We start from the raw sequence: 16,511 nt of genomic DNA, 5'->3' as shown, positions 1-16,511 counted from the left end.
TTAAAATAACCGTAAGCAAAACAAATCTTCCCTCACACAACTGTAAAGATGAAAACAGACATCTAATGCTAATAAAAAAAAATAGCTTCGTAAACACATGGAAGAGATATATGCAGAAACCCACAACTGATTTAATTTACAAAACCACAGCTTTAGCTCCACTAAGGTAAAGATGACTGAGATAAAATACAACCAGAAAACTGAGATAAAAGATATGGGGTAAATAACTTAAGCTGATGGTTTAGCAAGCAAACATTATGGGTGTAGTATGAAGGTCTAGGAAATTGATTGGGACTAGGAAGCTGATGGATTGACTCCACAGAGCTCCTGGGAACATAATGTTCTTAGGGGAATCCCTGCCTGCTGGAATAGTGTCACCTAAAGGACCATGTTCCTTTCACCTGTGAGGATATGGTCACCTTAATGTAGGAGGAGAAATAAGACTTGTAGGTCCAAGTTGAATTTTTGAGGTTGATATGGAAGAACACTGGTGTTTATTAAGATTATTTTAGAGCCAGAGTTCAATGGTGGATGCCAAGAGGCTTTCAGTGTGGTTTTGACTCTACTGCTAACCAGCTGTGATACACTGAATGTCCAGCTCAGCTCTTCTGAGTCCCAGATTCCTCCTGTTCATTTTAGTAACAGACAACACAAAATTAAGGATTATTTTTTAAAGGTGTAGATTCTCATTAGTAAGAGAAATCATCATAGTCAATAGTCAGATTCCATATATTTAGCCACAGATATTTACTGACCACCTACTAACATACTAAGTGCCAGGTACACACCAGCAAAGGAACATAGTGGTGAAAAAGGAGCCATGGCCCCCAGCCTCATCCTCAAGGAGGAATGGAGAAAACAAGGGTTATGCACTATTTGGGACCATGAGAGGAGAGAATATGCCTCTTCTGTATCTCCCGATGACTCGTCTCCACCCTCTTTTTTTTTTTCTTTTTTTTGTAACCTTGATTTTGTGGCAGTGAGTGTATATCAGATAGTTTCCCTTTTCCTCACTCTCCATAAAAAGACAGAAAAATAGTAATGTAAGTATAGGCTAGGTTTCTGAAATCTGTCTTTTTAGTTCTTCACTTCCTTTGCTGCTATTTCATAGCAGTTGTCATAATCTAAAGCAACTTATTTACGTGCTGTTTACTTCTTTCATTGTCTTTATCCTCCAAAAGAAAGTAGGCTTCATGAGGGCTGGGACCGTGGCCTTCCTTTATGTCCGACCTTGTAACCCTCAGATCAATCACTAATGATGAATGAAGTGCTTGATCAATAAATATTTGTTGACTGAGTCAGTCTTGGCCTTTCCCTTTTCCATAAAATTTCCTGTTTTTTATAAGTTACTGATTAAGCCACTCTAACATGTGAAGGAAATCTTAGTAGTGCTTGCATTTTTAAGAGGATCTATGTTCCTTAAACTTCTGGTTGGCAGAATTTCAGGTACTAGAATAAAGCGAAGTAAGCGTCTGGGCAGTGTTAGGAAGGCTATTTTGAGATCAGGTGGGAAGTAGCATTCCAAAGGTGGCCACCCTTTGATTTGCTGGGAAGTCTACTCCAAGCAAAGAAAATGCCTCTGTAATGCTCTGGTTTTTCGCAGCCTCTTTTCCTCCTCTATGGCTGAGTCCACACATCCTCTAAAAGCGCCAGCCATGGGACAGCTGCCCCTCAGGGGTCCACCAGGGACAGGAGGGTGAGGTTAAAATGGAAGTTATATAAGCGTAGATGCTTTGTTTCTGCCCCCAAGTCAATGAATCATGGATGTTCTGTGCTTTATTTGCCTATTTATGCGTTTTCAGGGCTAATATTTATATATTCAATAAATTGCTCAGCCTCTAAAAATTGTCCATTTGCTCAAATATTAGGCATCTGCTGTATTTTGTGTTATTTCTGCAAACCAACCAAAAATAATAAAGTACAGGTTTCTTAAGATTTAAAAATTATTCTTTGGAAAATATTGGTAAAAGAGGTGTTCTCTTGACTGAGAACATCTCTTTGAAATTTTTGGAATCTTGTGCTTCAGAAACTTGTCAAATAATAATGAATAAACAATAGATATAAAAAGGATCAGAAATTTAATGTGAACCTTATTAGTGATTCACAGATATGAGAACCTACTGACTAAAAAGCAAATTATAAATCTATATAAAGCATATACTGGAAAACAATTTATCTCACAGTATAACAATATATTACTCTTGTAATTTCCGGAACAACACCATAAAGTTGAAGTTCAAACTTCAAAGTTATTACTAAAGAATGCTAATCTGGCTGCATTTCTCACTCATTTCTAGTTAAGCAAACTTTCTTCTTAGCAGCTCTTTGCAACTTACAGCAGTCTGTATATGTGTGTGTGTCTATATATGATAGAATGTGTAATTTTTAACCTGTTTAGTGTACTGTTACATATAATATTAAACACATAGAAGAACTGATGATAAAAAAGAATAAAAATGTAACAGGAAAGTTCAAGGAGCGTGTCACAAGAATTTGAGATTGAGATAAAAAATCAGGAGAATAAATTAGGATTCTAAAATACATTTTTAAAGTTTACTTAAAATGTATTTTTCTTTTACAGTAGTATGGACTTGGAATATAGCTGGCAGAAAGAAAACACAATGCAAGGAATCTGGTGTCTGACTTTACTGGAAAGGAAAGACGCAGGCAGGGAAGAAGCAGGGGTCAAGGTAGATGTTCAAGGTCGAGGAAGAAAGGAGGACCAGGTAAATGAGCATGGCTGCCTGTGGGCCTCCTCTATGTGCTTCTGCCCTCATGGGAATGCGGGCGCGACCTGTTGGTGATGAGAGTCAGAGGGAAGCGCTGTGGCAGTCTCCTTCTCCCTCATCAGTTTACCCAAGAGGCAGAAGCTTCGAGAATTCCATGCAGCTTTCTGGCCTGTTAAAAACATGTCTCTAAATGCCTGGATGAATTTACAAGCTGCCTGGCATACAGAGATCCACCCTCGAGGGCCAGTGGCAAATGCCTGGGAACAATCCAGGAAAGAGTATAGGCTTGAGGTATGAAGCTGAACCCAAGTGAGTATTTTCTCTGTTACTAAAATGAGTAACATATTGCACAACAAAACAAGGAAATATACCCAAAACAGTAATTGAGATATAAAGAAGGAAGGAAGTGTCAAAACTCACTTCTTAGAATTACTACCAATGTCAGGTATATTTTTTAAAAAAACTGAGCCAGTAGATACAGCATACAGTCAAATTCAAGCTCAGTAGAGAGTGTTGAGAACATGGGCTACGGCAGCACCCTGTTGGCATTCCAACTCTAGCCCTCAGCAATGTGGCTTTCAACAAGCTACCTCAGGAAAGTAGCTTTACTGAAGCTACTCTACCTCATTTGTAAAATGAGGACAATGAGAGGAGCTACCTAAAATGAGTTAAGGGATGTAAACTTATCAGGGCAGTACTGGTATACAGAAAAACAAAACAAAACAAAACAACAATATCAGTATAATTAGCAGTACCTAGTTTATATACTCAATAGAGTCATGTTTTCTTCCACTATTTAGCAGAAAAAAATATTTTCTCATGATGGTTATTCTCTTTATAATTTTGTCGTGAGAAGAAGGCTATGGGTTCTTTTAAGGTGGGTGTGCCTTGCTGGTGCCCAGTTCCCACCCCGCGTCGCCCCAGTTACACCATTTCCCCTACACCTTGTCACCAGAATCAAGCGCAACACGGTCAGTTTCACTTTCATGTTATTCAGTCAGTTTGGATCAGGAGTAAAGAGCAACATCTCAGATGTAGGAATGATGTTCCATGGTTTTCCCGGGGAGCATCAGGTACCCTTCACTTTGTCCAGCTTCTCTCCTCCCCTCCTAGTTGGGGCAGTCACCTGAGGAGAGCTAGCTGGTGTCTGGGGGAGGGAGGTTCTGTCTTGTTTGGATTCTGGGTGTCCCACCTTGTAATTTCTGCTCAGGGGTGCCCCGTATCTCTGTGGCAGGGTCTGATCTAAGGCAGTCATATCTTCTCACTGATCCTTTTTCCTTAACCTCGACACACTTTCTCTCTCCTCTGATTGAATTTTCTGTTTGACTTGCTGTGCTTGTTTCTGGTCGTGCATTTCTCCAGCGCATCCCCGTTCTGCATTGTTGCAGCTTTGCAACCCACCACTTTAGCTCCCTCACACTGTTCCCTCTCCTTGGCCCTGGGCCTCCTCTTCCTCACACCAGTCTTCTTGCTGTTTGGAGTTCTCTGGTCTTTCCCTCAGGCATTCCGCCACTCTGTCATCATCTGCCTGTACTAAACTGACATTTAAGAAATATTTATGAGCACTTGTGTGTGGGATTCTGCCCTAGGGAAGGGCAGGCTGGAGAGAAGGAGACACAGGCCCCTGCCCACAAGGAGCTCGTGGTGTGGTTGGGATGAGAAGGGGCAGTGTTAGCACTACTGAGGTAGCTTCCTGTATAGGACACCCTGGCTCATGGGGGAGGATGTCTTAACACACTGGGGGTGGGAGGGGTGGCTTCACAAGGGAGGTGATGCCTGAGGGGTCAGCAAAGTGAGGGTGGGGTAAAGTGGATCTCAAGCCTCTGGTCCCACATGGAGCTGTGTGAACCAAGAGTAGGTAAGAACTCCAAGGCCTCCTGAGATGGGAGCTGAAGAGGCAGTCAAGGGACTGACTGGGAAGGACCCAGCAAGCCGTGTGAAGGGTCTGGATTTTATTGTGCAGGGTGTATGGAGCAATCAAAGAGTTCTCAAAGTAGAGAAGGGCAGTCAGATTTTCGTTTTAGCCAGAACCTTATGTCAGCAGAGTGAAGAAGAGTGGGTGAAAAGGGTGAGACCAGAGGCTCCATTGCGAAAATACACTTGATGTCACCTTTATCACCTGTATCCGGATCAACAGCCTAAATATTTGTGCAAGACTGTGTTTCCAAAGAGGGCCGCACCGGCATCTGCCATTCCCCACTCCTGCAGTTCCACTCGGCCGTGCCCCACCAAAGGGTGCCATCTGCGGCCCTTCTCGTGAGCTTAGCCAGCCTGCGGTGTGTTTTGACCAGTAGGGCTTGACAGCAGTGATGCTCTGTGACTTCCTAGTTTAGGCCTTACGAGATCTGAGCTTTTGCCTTTGTGTGTTTGGAACACTCAAAAAGAAGCCGGAGGTAGCCACATAGAAAGCGGGGACTTGAGGTGGTCCCACTCTTTTAGCTATGCCTGCCAAGCACCATATATGTGAGGGAGCCCGTCTCAGGTCTGACCACCGCCTTGAGAAACCCACGATGACACCGTGAGGAACGCAGTCAGCCCAAATTCCTGATCCACAGAGTAATCCAAATAAAATCGTGTCATTTTTAAGCCATGAAGCTTTGGGGTGGTTTGTTACACAGAGATTCATATGCAAAGCAATACTCTGAGTCAAATAAATGCATACCAAATAAATAATAAACTGCAGCCTTGACAATGTCAGGGCAATAGCATTGCTTCACTGTCACTGTGCAGCCAGTTGTACTTCATCCTTAACTATTTACTAACAAATCTCATTTTGAGCCTATGTCACATGTCACTGATTAGCGCTTAAGTTTTTAAGAAAGGGGTTCTTAGAAAATGTAATCCTGTGATTCTGTCTGGCAAAAGGCTAAGAAAATGTGGTGTGTGGATTAAAATTCCCTGGAGTTCAGTGTGAACTTTCCTGCTGGTAGTTTTAAGACAAATATCCAAGCAAATACATGTTTCACTTTTTGGAGCTACAGAATGTTTGCTGATTCTTCACAATTTGTTTTCTTTGCTGTATGGCTAAGTGTCCCCAAGTAGTACTTGAATAGTATGTCCTCTCTCTAGGTCTAGCTTTTTACACCCAAAGTCTAGGCTATTTTTTTCCTGAGACAGTACCTACAATATTGTTCAGGAGAAAATTGACTTTTAATATATTTAAATAAACATATATTCTCTCTGTTCTGAATACTTCTAGTCTGTTCTCTGAAGGGAAGGGGCTTTTCTTCCTTTCATTTCTATTGATATAATAACATTCAAAATGTTGGCATTTTTCTCCACCAGCTCCACCTATGGGAAACTTTTAACAAATGAGTTTTACTTCATTAATTTCTAAAATTATCTGTTAATTTATGTTTAGCGATATTGGCATTTTTTGGTCAAGTAAGTTGCATTTATTTGATTTTACTAAGTAATGAAAAGCATTTTCCTATTGCTCAGATGCCTTACTAAAGTGCCTTTAGTCACAGATCTCAAGTGTACTATAAATATTAACAAATCTCAATGTTCAGGAACTAAGAAAGAGTCCCAGTCGCAAAATCCTTCTTTTTATTGGAATGAAGGAAGGAAGGTTAAAGAACTTTGTGCTGTGCCTTTGGCAAATACTTAATCTGCCTCTGTCCCACAACCTGGAATTATGCAAGTTATTTCTGACTGGATTATTTTGTCAACATTTAAAGGATTTTAAAAAAACTCTCTAGGATTAACCCAGTTGTATGTAAGAGGCAGAGTAATTCAAGTTCCTTTTAAGAAAGGGTTTATACAACTACTCTTAATATCACTCCCTCTGTACAGCCTGAATATATTCTGAACAAAAAATACATACCAATTTCTTTTTATTTTTGAATGACCAGTGCAGAAGAATCCAGACAGTTCCCAATCCCAAAAGAGAGAAGATTCCATCTGGCAGTTCTTCACTATTATCTTATCTTCCAGAAACAAAGTTCACTGAGGAAATCAAGTTGTTCTTTTGGAGAACCAGCATTTTGAGAAAACTTGGTTGTTACAATATTCCTTGTGTTACCATCACCAACAACACAGTAGAGGAAACATTTTGTTATCATATGAAATTTTGTTTTTGCAAAATCAAGACATTGTAGTTGAATGATTTCACTGTTTGAGTGACTGCACTTCAGGTTATCGGTGAGGAGTTACCCAGTCCACTATTAATTATATTTTCTACTCTGTATGGCTGTTTACTAACACTTATGAAGAGGCTATCACCTGGAATCCTTAAAATTTTCCAGTACTGCACTAGCCCAGGTACTCAGGGACATGCAGATACCAAAAGAATACCTGAAAAACAGCTACAAAATGATAGGATCGGGAGGGCTCCTGAGACCTCCTCATCCAACTCACTGTGGTCAACAAGGCAAATCTGGAATGAGAATCTTGGTCTCCTGGCTCCAATTTTGGTGATCTTTCTTTTGGCCTTCCCTGTTGGATGGCTCTGAAAGACTGGCATGGCCATCGAGGGGCAGGGTATGGGCAGGGGAAATGATGCCACACAACCCTTCAGCCTCTCTCCAGTCTTTTTTATGGAAAGGGACAATCTAGTTTGGATCCTTAGTACCTCTGTGTGCCAATTCCCATATATCCTTGTTTACTGTAGGGAAATTGGAGAGCTTATGAGGTGGAGAGACTGGCACCTTAGAAGGTGGGAAGGGAAGAAACATCAGATGACAAAGTATGGAGACTGGCTAAACCGAAGTCAACACACCAGAGAACAACTGTACTTGGCTCTATGAACCACGCTCAGGCAGATCCCTGAAACTCACCTTGAGAATACAGACAAAAATGGGAGTGCTTGGGGCTCTTAATATGAATGATAAGGCTCCCTCAAATGTACATCATGCTCAGAATCTGTCATGTTGGTGACTGGAGGAAAATCAAATATATCCCTTGACTCTGAGAGGCTTCATGAGCTTCCTTAAGTCTGCAGTCTGAGTTCCACACCAAGTATTAAAGAAAGGGAAGGAAACAGAACACCTGGCACATGTCCTTAGGCTAGCTTATTTAGGAGACAAATTAAAATATCATTATTGAGCTTCAGTTATGAGCTGGATGGAAATCTCAGGTCCTCAGAGACTCACGTTGAGAGGACTCACTTCAAAGACACACAGAATCAAAAAAGGGAAGTAATCACCTGACAAGTTACATGGAAGGACACTTTTTTCCTGCTAATTGCTAAAAGGGACTCTGGTTGAGAAGAGGTCTTCATGAACAAAGGGACGAATGAACTTAGGATTTAGGGGGCCACCTAGTTTTCTTATTTGCTAAAGGAAAGCAGGATGCTTTGGATGGAGAGCCTATTAGGGGCTGGAATGCATAGGATGTAAGAAGTGTTTCCCTTATTTGCAGGCAAAGATGAGCATACCGATTTGGTGGCCCTTACCTGACCCTATGTTGACATTCCCTTGGAGAGAAGGGTCACAGTGGAGCCCACAGTTCATTTCCTCTGAAACACAATGCCATTCATGGAGTAAAGGGCACTTGGAAAACTCTCTGAAACCCCATAGTGTTATGTGAGTTTTTGTGGTACAAGCCAGAAACCCAAGCTCTTGTTTTAACATCATTTTAACTCTGGCTTTCTTGTTAGGATCCCATACTCATGTTCACTTCATTTTATTATTGCTGGGATTTATTTTTAATCTCCTTTAAAAGATTATGTTTTTTCCCCTTTGATTTCATATTTTTGGTTATCCTACCTTCAAGTAGTCCATAAATAATTTATTACTCCTTATATTAAAAACATTTTTCTTTGAATGCCTTGAATTATTTTTTCTCTGGCATGCTTTTATCATCCAAATTCTTGAATTTAGTCTTCCACTTTTTTACCTTTCTTACTCTTGCCTGCTTAAACAAGTTTTAAGATAATTATAGTTTTGTTGTGAAGAAACAAACATAAGCCTTGAAGTCTTTAGTCATTTTGTTAAAACTTTTTTCCTCTTTTATGCTTTAATATTTTCTTTTTATTTAAGTAACTAACTTTAATAAAATTATATAATTAATTTGTCAGTATATCTACATTTAATGTATACCTTTTACCTCATAGGATGTTTCAAAGTATTTTAATATAAGCTATTATTTTCTGATCATTTTTAGCTTAGTCTTTTTTCCCCCTTTTATTACTGGCATCATAATGGTTAACAGAGTGAGAAACTAAGGATGCTAGAGGGAGAAAATCATACCATAGGCAGGGGGAAATAGAGTTTTTCCCTTGTAGCACGTTGCCTCTTAGCTTTAAAAATGTTTCCCATTTCCTTCAACTTTGACTTTCTAGTAGAAGTTATTGAGATAATTCTAGATAGGCAAGAACTGTCCAGGATGATAGCGATTCTAATTGTTCAGACATTTAAATGACTAGATTAGGATTCTTTTCTCCTATAGCACTCAGTTCTCTTGATATTACAGGTTCTAAAATGTATGGCTTATTTATTTATCCTACTAATACTTATTGAGCACCTACTATATGTCAGTTATGGTGCTAGATGCTAGGGATTCAAGAGAGAATAAGGGAGAATGTGGCCTCTGCTCTCATGGAGTTTACAGTCTACTGGAGAAGTCTAAAAGTAAACAAATAACAGCAAGATATTCTAAGTGTAGAGGTAGCTAACAGTTGTTGATTGGTTACTATATTCCACCCATGGTGCTAAACACTTTATATCGCATATGTGCTTTAAGGACATGTGGGAGGAAACAAAATCCTAATTTGGAGCATCAGGACGAGCTTTCCAGAGAAAGATGTTTAAGGTGGGGATTGAAGATATTAGGAATTAGCCACAGGAATGAGAAGTTTAGAGGCTGGGCAGAAAGTTGATGAGGCAGGGGGTATGTGGAAATGCTATGGAACCCAAAGAGGCCAGACTTGGAGGAGTGTGATGTGTGTGGAGCTAGAGAGATGAGGCTGCAGAAGACAGGGGAGAGTAGATTAACTAGAACCTCCCATTTCATGTTACAGAGTCTGGATTTCATTCCAAGTGTATTGGGTAGCCAATGGAAAACTTAAAGCAAGGAAATGACATGCTCAGATCTGGATTCTAAAAAGATCCTTTCAACTGCAGCATGGAGAACAATCCATATTAACAGAGACCATCTGGCAGTGACCTAGAATAGAACCAGCGGTGGCCTGTAAACAGAGCAGAGGCAGTAGGGGCAGGAAAAGGTGGACAAGATATGGAGATATTCAGGGGGTGAAACCAATAGAACTGGGTTTGGGGTAAGCCTGGAGGGGAGACGTTAATGGAAAAACATTCAGATTTCTGGTTATGCAAGAACAGATGCTGTCAGTGGCAGATACCAGGAAAAGTGAGAAGGCAAATTTAGGGAAAGAGGAGGGAGGAAGACAATACATTCAGTTTGGGACATTGTGGTACTAGATGCGCCTGTCAGCTATCTGTGGAAGAGGATCAGTAGGACTTTGGACAGGTGATGTTTGGGTGGAAGTCGGCAAGGACACTGCTGTTGAGGTCAATGAGGAATAAGGTTGCCCATGATGTGAGAAAAACTGAGGAATGTTAACCTTCCAGGGGACAGAAAGGAGAGGGGGAACTTTCAAAGGAGAAGAGAGAAAGGAAGGGAGAACAAATGGAAACACTGCTCAAAGAATGCAGGTGTGCTTAGTACCTAGTGTGCTGCAGAGATATCAAGTAAGAGAGGAGCAGGATTTAGCAAGAATTAGCTATAAGAGTGTGACTGTGAGAGCTTCCTAGAGGCAATAGAGGCAAAGACAGATGTCTGTGGCCAAGGCATTTGGAGTGAAAGAACAGAACAGCAGGTGGAGAGGAAAACTGAAGGTGTTTGGTTGTGAAGAGGAGAGAAGGAAGTAGCTAGAGGGAGGCATAGAAAGATGGTCTTTTTCTTCAAAGGAGGAAGGGATTTAAGCCTGTTTAATGCAGTGAGAATGGTGCCAGTAATGAGGGAGAAAAGGAAAACATACCGTATTTCACATAAAATGCACACTTATTTGCCCAAATTTTTGAGGGAAAAATAAGAATGCACATTATACATGGGTATAATGATTACATACCATCGGTATAATAATGGGTATAATCTGTGTATAATGCATTCAAAAACGTGGGTGCGCATTGTACATGGCAAAATATGGAAGTGAGAGAGGAGATAATCAGAGAGACTCCCAAGAATGAAGAAGAAATGGATTCCAGAGCACCACTGAAAAATGAACATTAGACAGGAAGTGAGCCTTTTTTTTTCTTAATTGTAAAAGAAGGGAAGGTGGACCCATATTAAGCTAAGATTTTAAGCCCCGAGATCATGTACTCAAGGGTTAGGTTGTTTTCCTCTGGAAAACTTCCATTTTCAGAGAAGCAGGAAGCAAGGCAAATTTCTGTGAGTCAGGGGATGGTGGTATCAGGAGAAGGTCTTGAAATAGCTGCTGCAGAAAGTGCAAGACGGCTGACCAGGGAAAGTCTGAGAGCCTGGCTGCAGTTGGAAATCATGGAATTAGAGCATCGTGAATTTGCATAGTTCCAAATATATTTTTGTGGTAGAACTCATCAGTCCCTGTATAGGCACCGAAAAGAGTACGCTTTTGGATTCAGCTCTGGTCCCAGGGATGCCAGCTTTAGAAAGGAAAGCACATCTCCCATGGCACCACTGATGTTTGCCTTCTCCCAGCAGCACGGGGAAAGCTCTAGGGAGGACCGAGTGGCCGTTTTTGTCTTTTGTCAACTTCTGGTTGAATCATCCCTGGTCTGCATTATCAGTACTATTTCTTTTTAACCTATAGTTTCTAAACCACATAGGTGGGCACCGCCCTACGTAGAGGGACCTTTTGTTTATCTTTTAGGAGCCCTCCCACCTGCCCATGGTTTCCCTAGTCCTTCAGGGAATGCTTGAGTAGTAATTACTCCAATGATTTGGCACTAGAGAAAGGCATATAAGCACAAGGTGATATAGGAAAAAGCAATGAATTCAGGAGTATCATCAGCCCGGAGACCCCTGATATCACGCATCAAATGATTTGGTAAAGAGTTCATTGGTTACCATGTCACACCTACTAGGATGGCCACAATTATAGAAACAGAAAATAAGAAGTGTCAGTGAGGATGAAATTAAAATCCTTGTGCACTATTGGTGAGCATGTAAAATGGTGTAGCTGCTGTGGAAAGTAGTGTGATGGTTCCTCAAAAAATTAAACATAGAGTTATCATTTAATCCAGCAATTCCATTTCTGGGTATATAGCCAAAAGAATTTAAACTAGGGACATGAAGAGATATTTGTACACACATGTTCATAGCAGCATTATTCATAATAGCCAAAATGTGGAAGCAACTCAAGTATCCATCAAGAGATGAATGGATAAACAAAATGTGGAATATAGATAGAGTAGATTATTATCTAGCCTTAAAAAGGAAGGAAATTGTGACTTATACTACAATATGAACTTTGAGGAGCCTTGAAAACATTATGCTAACTGAAATAGCTCAGTCACAAAAAGACATACTGTATGATTCAACTTATATGAAGTATCAAAGGTAGTCAAATTCACAGAGACAGAAAGTAGAGTGGTGGTTTCCAGGAGCTGGGGGAAGTGGGGAATTGGGAGTTATGGTTTAATGGGAGCAGAGTTTCAGTTTTGCATGGAAGGATGTCGGGGCTGATTGGACAATAATGTGTACAGCATGGGAGAAAAGTAGGTTTACTGTTGTGAGTACGCAAAACACTGAGTTTATTCTTGCATCATTATTTATTGTATTATTTTCCATTCAAACCACTGTAAACTCCTTTTGGCCTACCTTGTATTTAATGCCAATAAACTGTATACTTAAATGTTATGTGTATTTTGTCATAATTTTTAAAAAGTTAATTGGTAGGTTGTCCAGCTCTGTGGTTTATAGCAAGTGGTTGGTGCTCAGATAAACCTGACTCTACCAACTTACCAGCTTCAAGAGCTGGACAAGTGACTTAACCTGGCTGAGCCTCAGTTTCCTCATCTGTAAAATGAGGATGATGATGATAATAATAATATCTAATTTATAAAAGCTTTGCAAAGATTAAATGAGATAGTAATGTTTGTGAAAATAAATAAAATTGGGAGTATAATATCTAGTACATAAGTTATAAACAATTCAATATAATTATGTTTTATAGTTTTTGTTGGCTCTATTATCATCAACATTATTAGCTTAAGTCAAAGTTAGTTAATATTAACCTCTACAAACCTGTAAAAGTATATGCTGCCAAAATGAGTGCCTTTAAATATCTTTTAGTTTAATCCCGCAGAAGAAACCTGCAACTCTAGGTTTCAGATGAGCTATCCCTAATTCCCAAAACCTCTGATTCTCATTTCCCCAAGGATATTTTTAGATGACAGGAAAATGAGAATTTGTATATAAATGCTTGACATATTAAAATAAGGAAAGATGTTTCCATTCCTAAAAGAAATGCCTTTTAATTCACCTTTCTGCCTCAACATCATGTTTTTCTATGAGTTTTTCATGATTTCTACCTTAACAGCTAGAACAGATATGACAATACAAAGTGAGATACATTGCTGCTTGAAAATTGGATGATTAAAGCTTCAGAGTAATGGAAAGAAACAGAAAGAATGAGCTTAATGCTATGCATGTCATCACAACACTAATTTCTCTACTTTAGATGACAGATTTGACCTGGGGCAATAAAATTACATAGATATGGAATCACATGATACATCTATGCTCTCTGGGGTTTTTCATTACATAACAACTTTTTACCTTAAATTAATTGTGGAAATTATTTGAAAAAAGAAAAAAAAGATTGAACCTTATGAAAAGGAAATCACCTGAAATCAAATACACCCTTATTAACGGACACATTAGATTAATACATCAGCAATAGTTTCAGGGGCAAACAACAGAATGGGTAACTCTAAAACATGAAATGCATTAAAAAAATGAAGTACTAATTCTAATTCCCATTTTAAAGGTTGGCAAATGTCCTGTAATTAAGTACTGCACTATAAGGAGATTTGTGGAGCTTTACCCTGAATGCCAGTCACAGATTTGTACAATAAACCCACACTCACAAAAGAAAATCCTAGACCCAGTGCACAGGACATTTTATATTTGGAAACACCAAATTTGTTATAGAGCAGAATTCCATCTTTTCCACAAAACAGAGAGATTATATTACAATTTAATGAAGACCTTTGGTCATTCTAGAAATGACCAAAGACAAAGGCTATTCAAGGGAGTCTCCAGCGCCTGCCATGAAAGTGAGAAATGAACTATTAGTGTGGAAGGGGACCACTGAGATCGTAAGAAAGACCAAGCTGTGAATAACTGAGCAGTGTCCCTGTAGACCTGAAAGAGGGACATCAGCAAAAGGAATCAAAGTTCCAGTAGTTGACTGGTGTATTTTCCAGGTGGACTCAACAAAGGGTTGTAGGGAGGGCGAGCTGTAGGAGAGAAGGTGGAGAAGTGGGCCCAAGGGCTCCTCACCATCCTGAGCCACCACAGTACAAGACAGTGGCGGAAGCGAATATGACAAAACGGAGGATGGTGACAAGACTCCTCCCTGGAAGTTTACATTTTACAAGTTTACAAAAAAATCACAGGAGGCTGAAACAAAGGCTAATGATGTGGAAGAGGTTACTCTTGAAATCAGAAATAAAAGTTGATGAGTGCAAACAAAACAACAAAACTTAATTTAGACTTAATCACTAAGCTGGATGAGTTTCTCACCTGAGGCTTTGAAGGTTTTAGAAGCTCTTCGAATACTGCATTTTAAAATATATATATGTTCATATTTTTGAACAAAAGGAAACAAAATAAATATATGTACCTTCAATCAGCAGAAGAAAGAGATAACAAGATCATTCTGAGGCAGACACCTGCCTCAAACAATGGCACTGATCTCGGAGGGATTTTAAACAGCTGTGCATAAACTTCAAAAGTAATTTGCAACCAAATTAGTAAATGTCACCCTCCTTTGCAGAGACACAGCATTTTTAAAAGACATCAAGCATCCGCGGGTAAGCCTGCCATTTTATGAGTTGCCAAAGATAAGTTAGGGGTAAAATGAAGATGGTGATTCACAAGGTTGGGGTGTATCCTGGGAGTGGGGGCACCCGGGACTTTATAAATAGGGCTTGTCTGTGAAACATCCCAGTTGGGAAAGGACTGGTGGTGGTTACAGCTCTAGAAAGCAATGCAAGAGGAGCAGCAACCAGTAGAGCTGCCAGACTTTGGTCCAAAAAGGGCACTGGCCCTCGTAGGACCTGCACGCTCCCCAGGATGGTGGTTCTCACCACTGACAGGGAGGAGCAGTAGTGCCTATTCTTTTCTCCATGTCACCACCCCTCCGTGTCCCCATGCCATTACTGAATCATCTCTTAGTACCAACTTTGAGCAGGACAATCCCCAAGGACAAGGCAGCTCGGTGACACTCACCTTGCAGAAATAACCAGAATTGCCCAGCTAAGCCAGCCTTTGGGTTTCTATTCATGCTCACAGAAGTGCCCAAACCTTTAGCCTAAACAGTCAATCTCATATTGATAATTGGAGCTTTTAAAAATCCAGTAAAATAAAAACATTTAACTCTACTTTCTATACATGTGACCCTCAAAGCAGAAAAACAAACTGTCCCTCAGAGGTTTGGTTTTGTTTTGGTTTGGTTTTTTTTGATCTCTCAGAAACCCACCTCACCCTGCCCCAGGCCCTTGAAGAGAAACTTGGTTCGTTTTGAAGAGTGAGTGTTGGCAGTCCTTTCTGCTCCTCTAGCAAATAGATTTCAAGAAAACAAGTTCTCCGTGACAGGCTGCCATCAGTAGCAAACATCTCTCCTTACAAATATTTGCCAAGAATATAAACCGTTCCACCTTCTTCCTTTCCTTCCTCCTACCTTCATTAGTTCAGGTGAGAGTTAAAAAAAAAAAAAAGAAAAGAAAGAAAGAAAGAAGGAGGAGGCGCCCCCTGCCCTGTGGCCTCCTGGCGGCCAAGGTCCGCAGCGTCCTGTGCAACCCACACACAAGAAGCCCCGGGAAACAAGTGACCCAAAGTTTGCTGCGCTTGTGTCTCTTTTCGATTTCTCTGTCACCCTGCTCTCCCCTTCCTGGAACATATCACCGTGGGAGCTGGGCAGACCTTCCCTAGTGGACCGCGGTCCTGGACCCGCGCAGACAGACCCTCTTTCCTCCCCGGCCAGCGATGAGCGGGCATGCATGGACCTACCTCTTGGATGGGCTGCCGTTCCGAGCACGGCTGTTCTGCGGTGGCGCGGGCACTGGCAGGACCGGTGCGGTGGGTGCGCCCGCAGGCGGAGCCGGCCAGGGGGCGCTCGTCACCCCGCGCCTGGACCGCCGGAGCGGGTCCCGGACACCCGCCCGCCCAGGAACCAGCGCCCTGAGCGAACCACTGCCGGCACCTCCTCTCCTCTTGCTCTGCTCGCCCCTCCCTCCAGCCTTGCTCCTTACTGGTTCTTCTCGCCTAGCTGCAGCGACCAGAGGAGGGGGCTGGGACACCCTTGGGGTGCGATGCTCAGGGAGGGCTAAGGAAGGCGCGCTGAGCAAGGGGCACAGGCTGAGGGCGAGGAAAGGCGAGGGGCCGGGGGGCGGGGGGAGGTGTTGGGGGGGGGCGGGGGGGGGGGGGGAAGCGGCGTGAGACCGCGATTCTACAGCTAGCCAAACTGAAAAGCGAAAATGATCCTTCAGTGGGAAGGATCAAGGTCACCCGGTAAAAAGAACTTCATCTACTTTGTCTGTTTTTACACTAGAAAGGATTGTGAATATTGTTGTTTTACAATTACTTGCCTGAGAAGGTTCGGGTACAATTCTGTGC

At 41.3% G+C, this 16,511-nt stretch overlaps 1 protein-coding gene across 4 annotated transcripts in view; it reads right to left on the bottom strand.

Annotated features, from left to right (window-relative positions):
• The window catches only part of PRKCQ (protein kinase C theta), a 120,618-nt gene extending 104,548 nt beyond the window's left edge, over nt 1-16,070 (bottom strand). For 3 of the 4 annotated variants that reach the window (XM_054593950.1, XM_054593989.1, XM_054593981.1), the window contains exon 1: nt 15,906-16,069. The gene's annotated coding sequence lies outside the window, so the exon portion shown is untranslated. Of the gene's footprint in view, nt 1-15,905 lie in introns of all 4 variants that reach the window. The other variant, XM_054594000.1, reaches the window with a different exon arrangement.
• Nucleotides 16,071-16,511: the final 441 nt, after the last annotated feature.

This window comes from Pteronotus mesoamericanus, unplaced genomic scaffold, assembly GCF_021234165.1.
Source record: "Pteronotus mesoamericanus isolate MK-2021 breed Mesoamerican mustached bat unplaced genomic scaffold, CSHL_Meso_final contig_130, whole genome shotgun sequence".
NCBI classification, from domain to species: Eukaryota; Metazoa; Chordata; class Mammalia; order Chiroptera; family Mormoopidae; genus Pteronotus; species Pteronotus mesoamericanus.
Note: the sequence above shows the minus strand (reverse complement) of the source record. Positions and strands in the feature narration are given on the sequence as shown.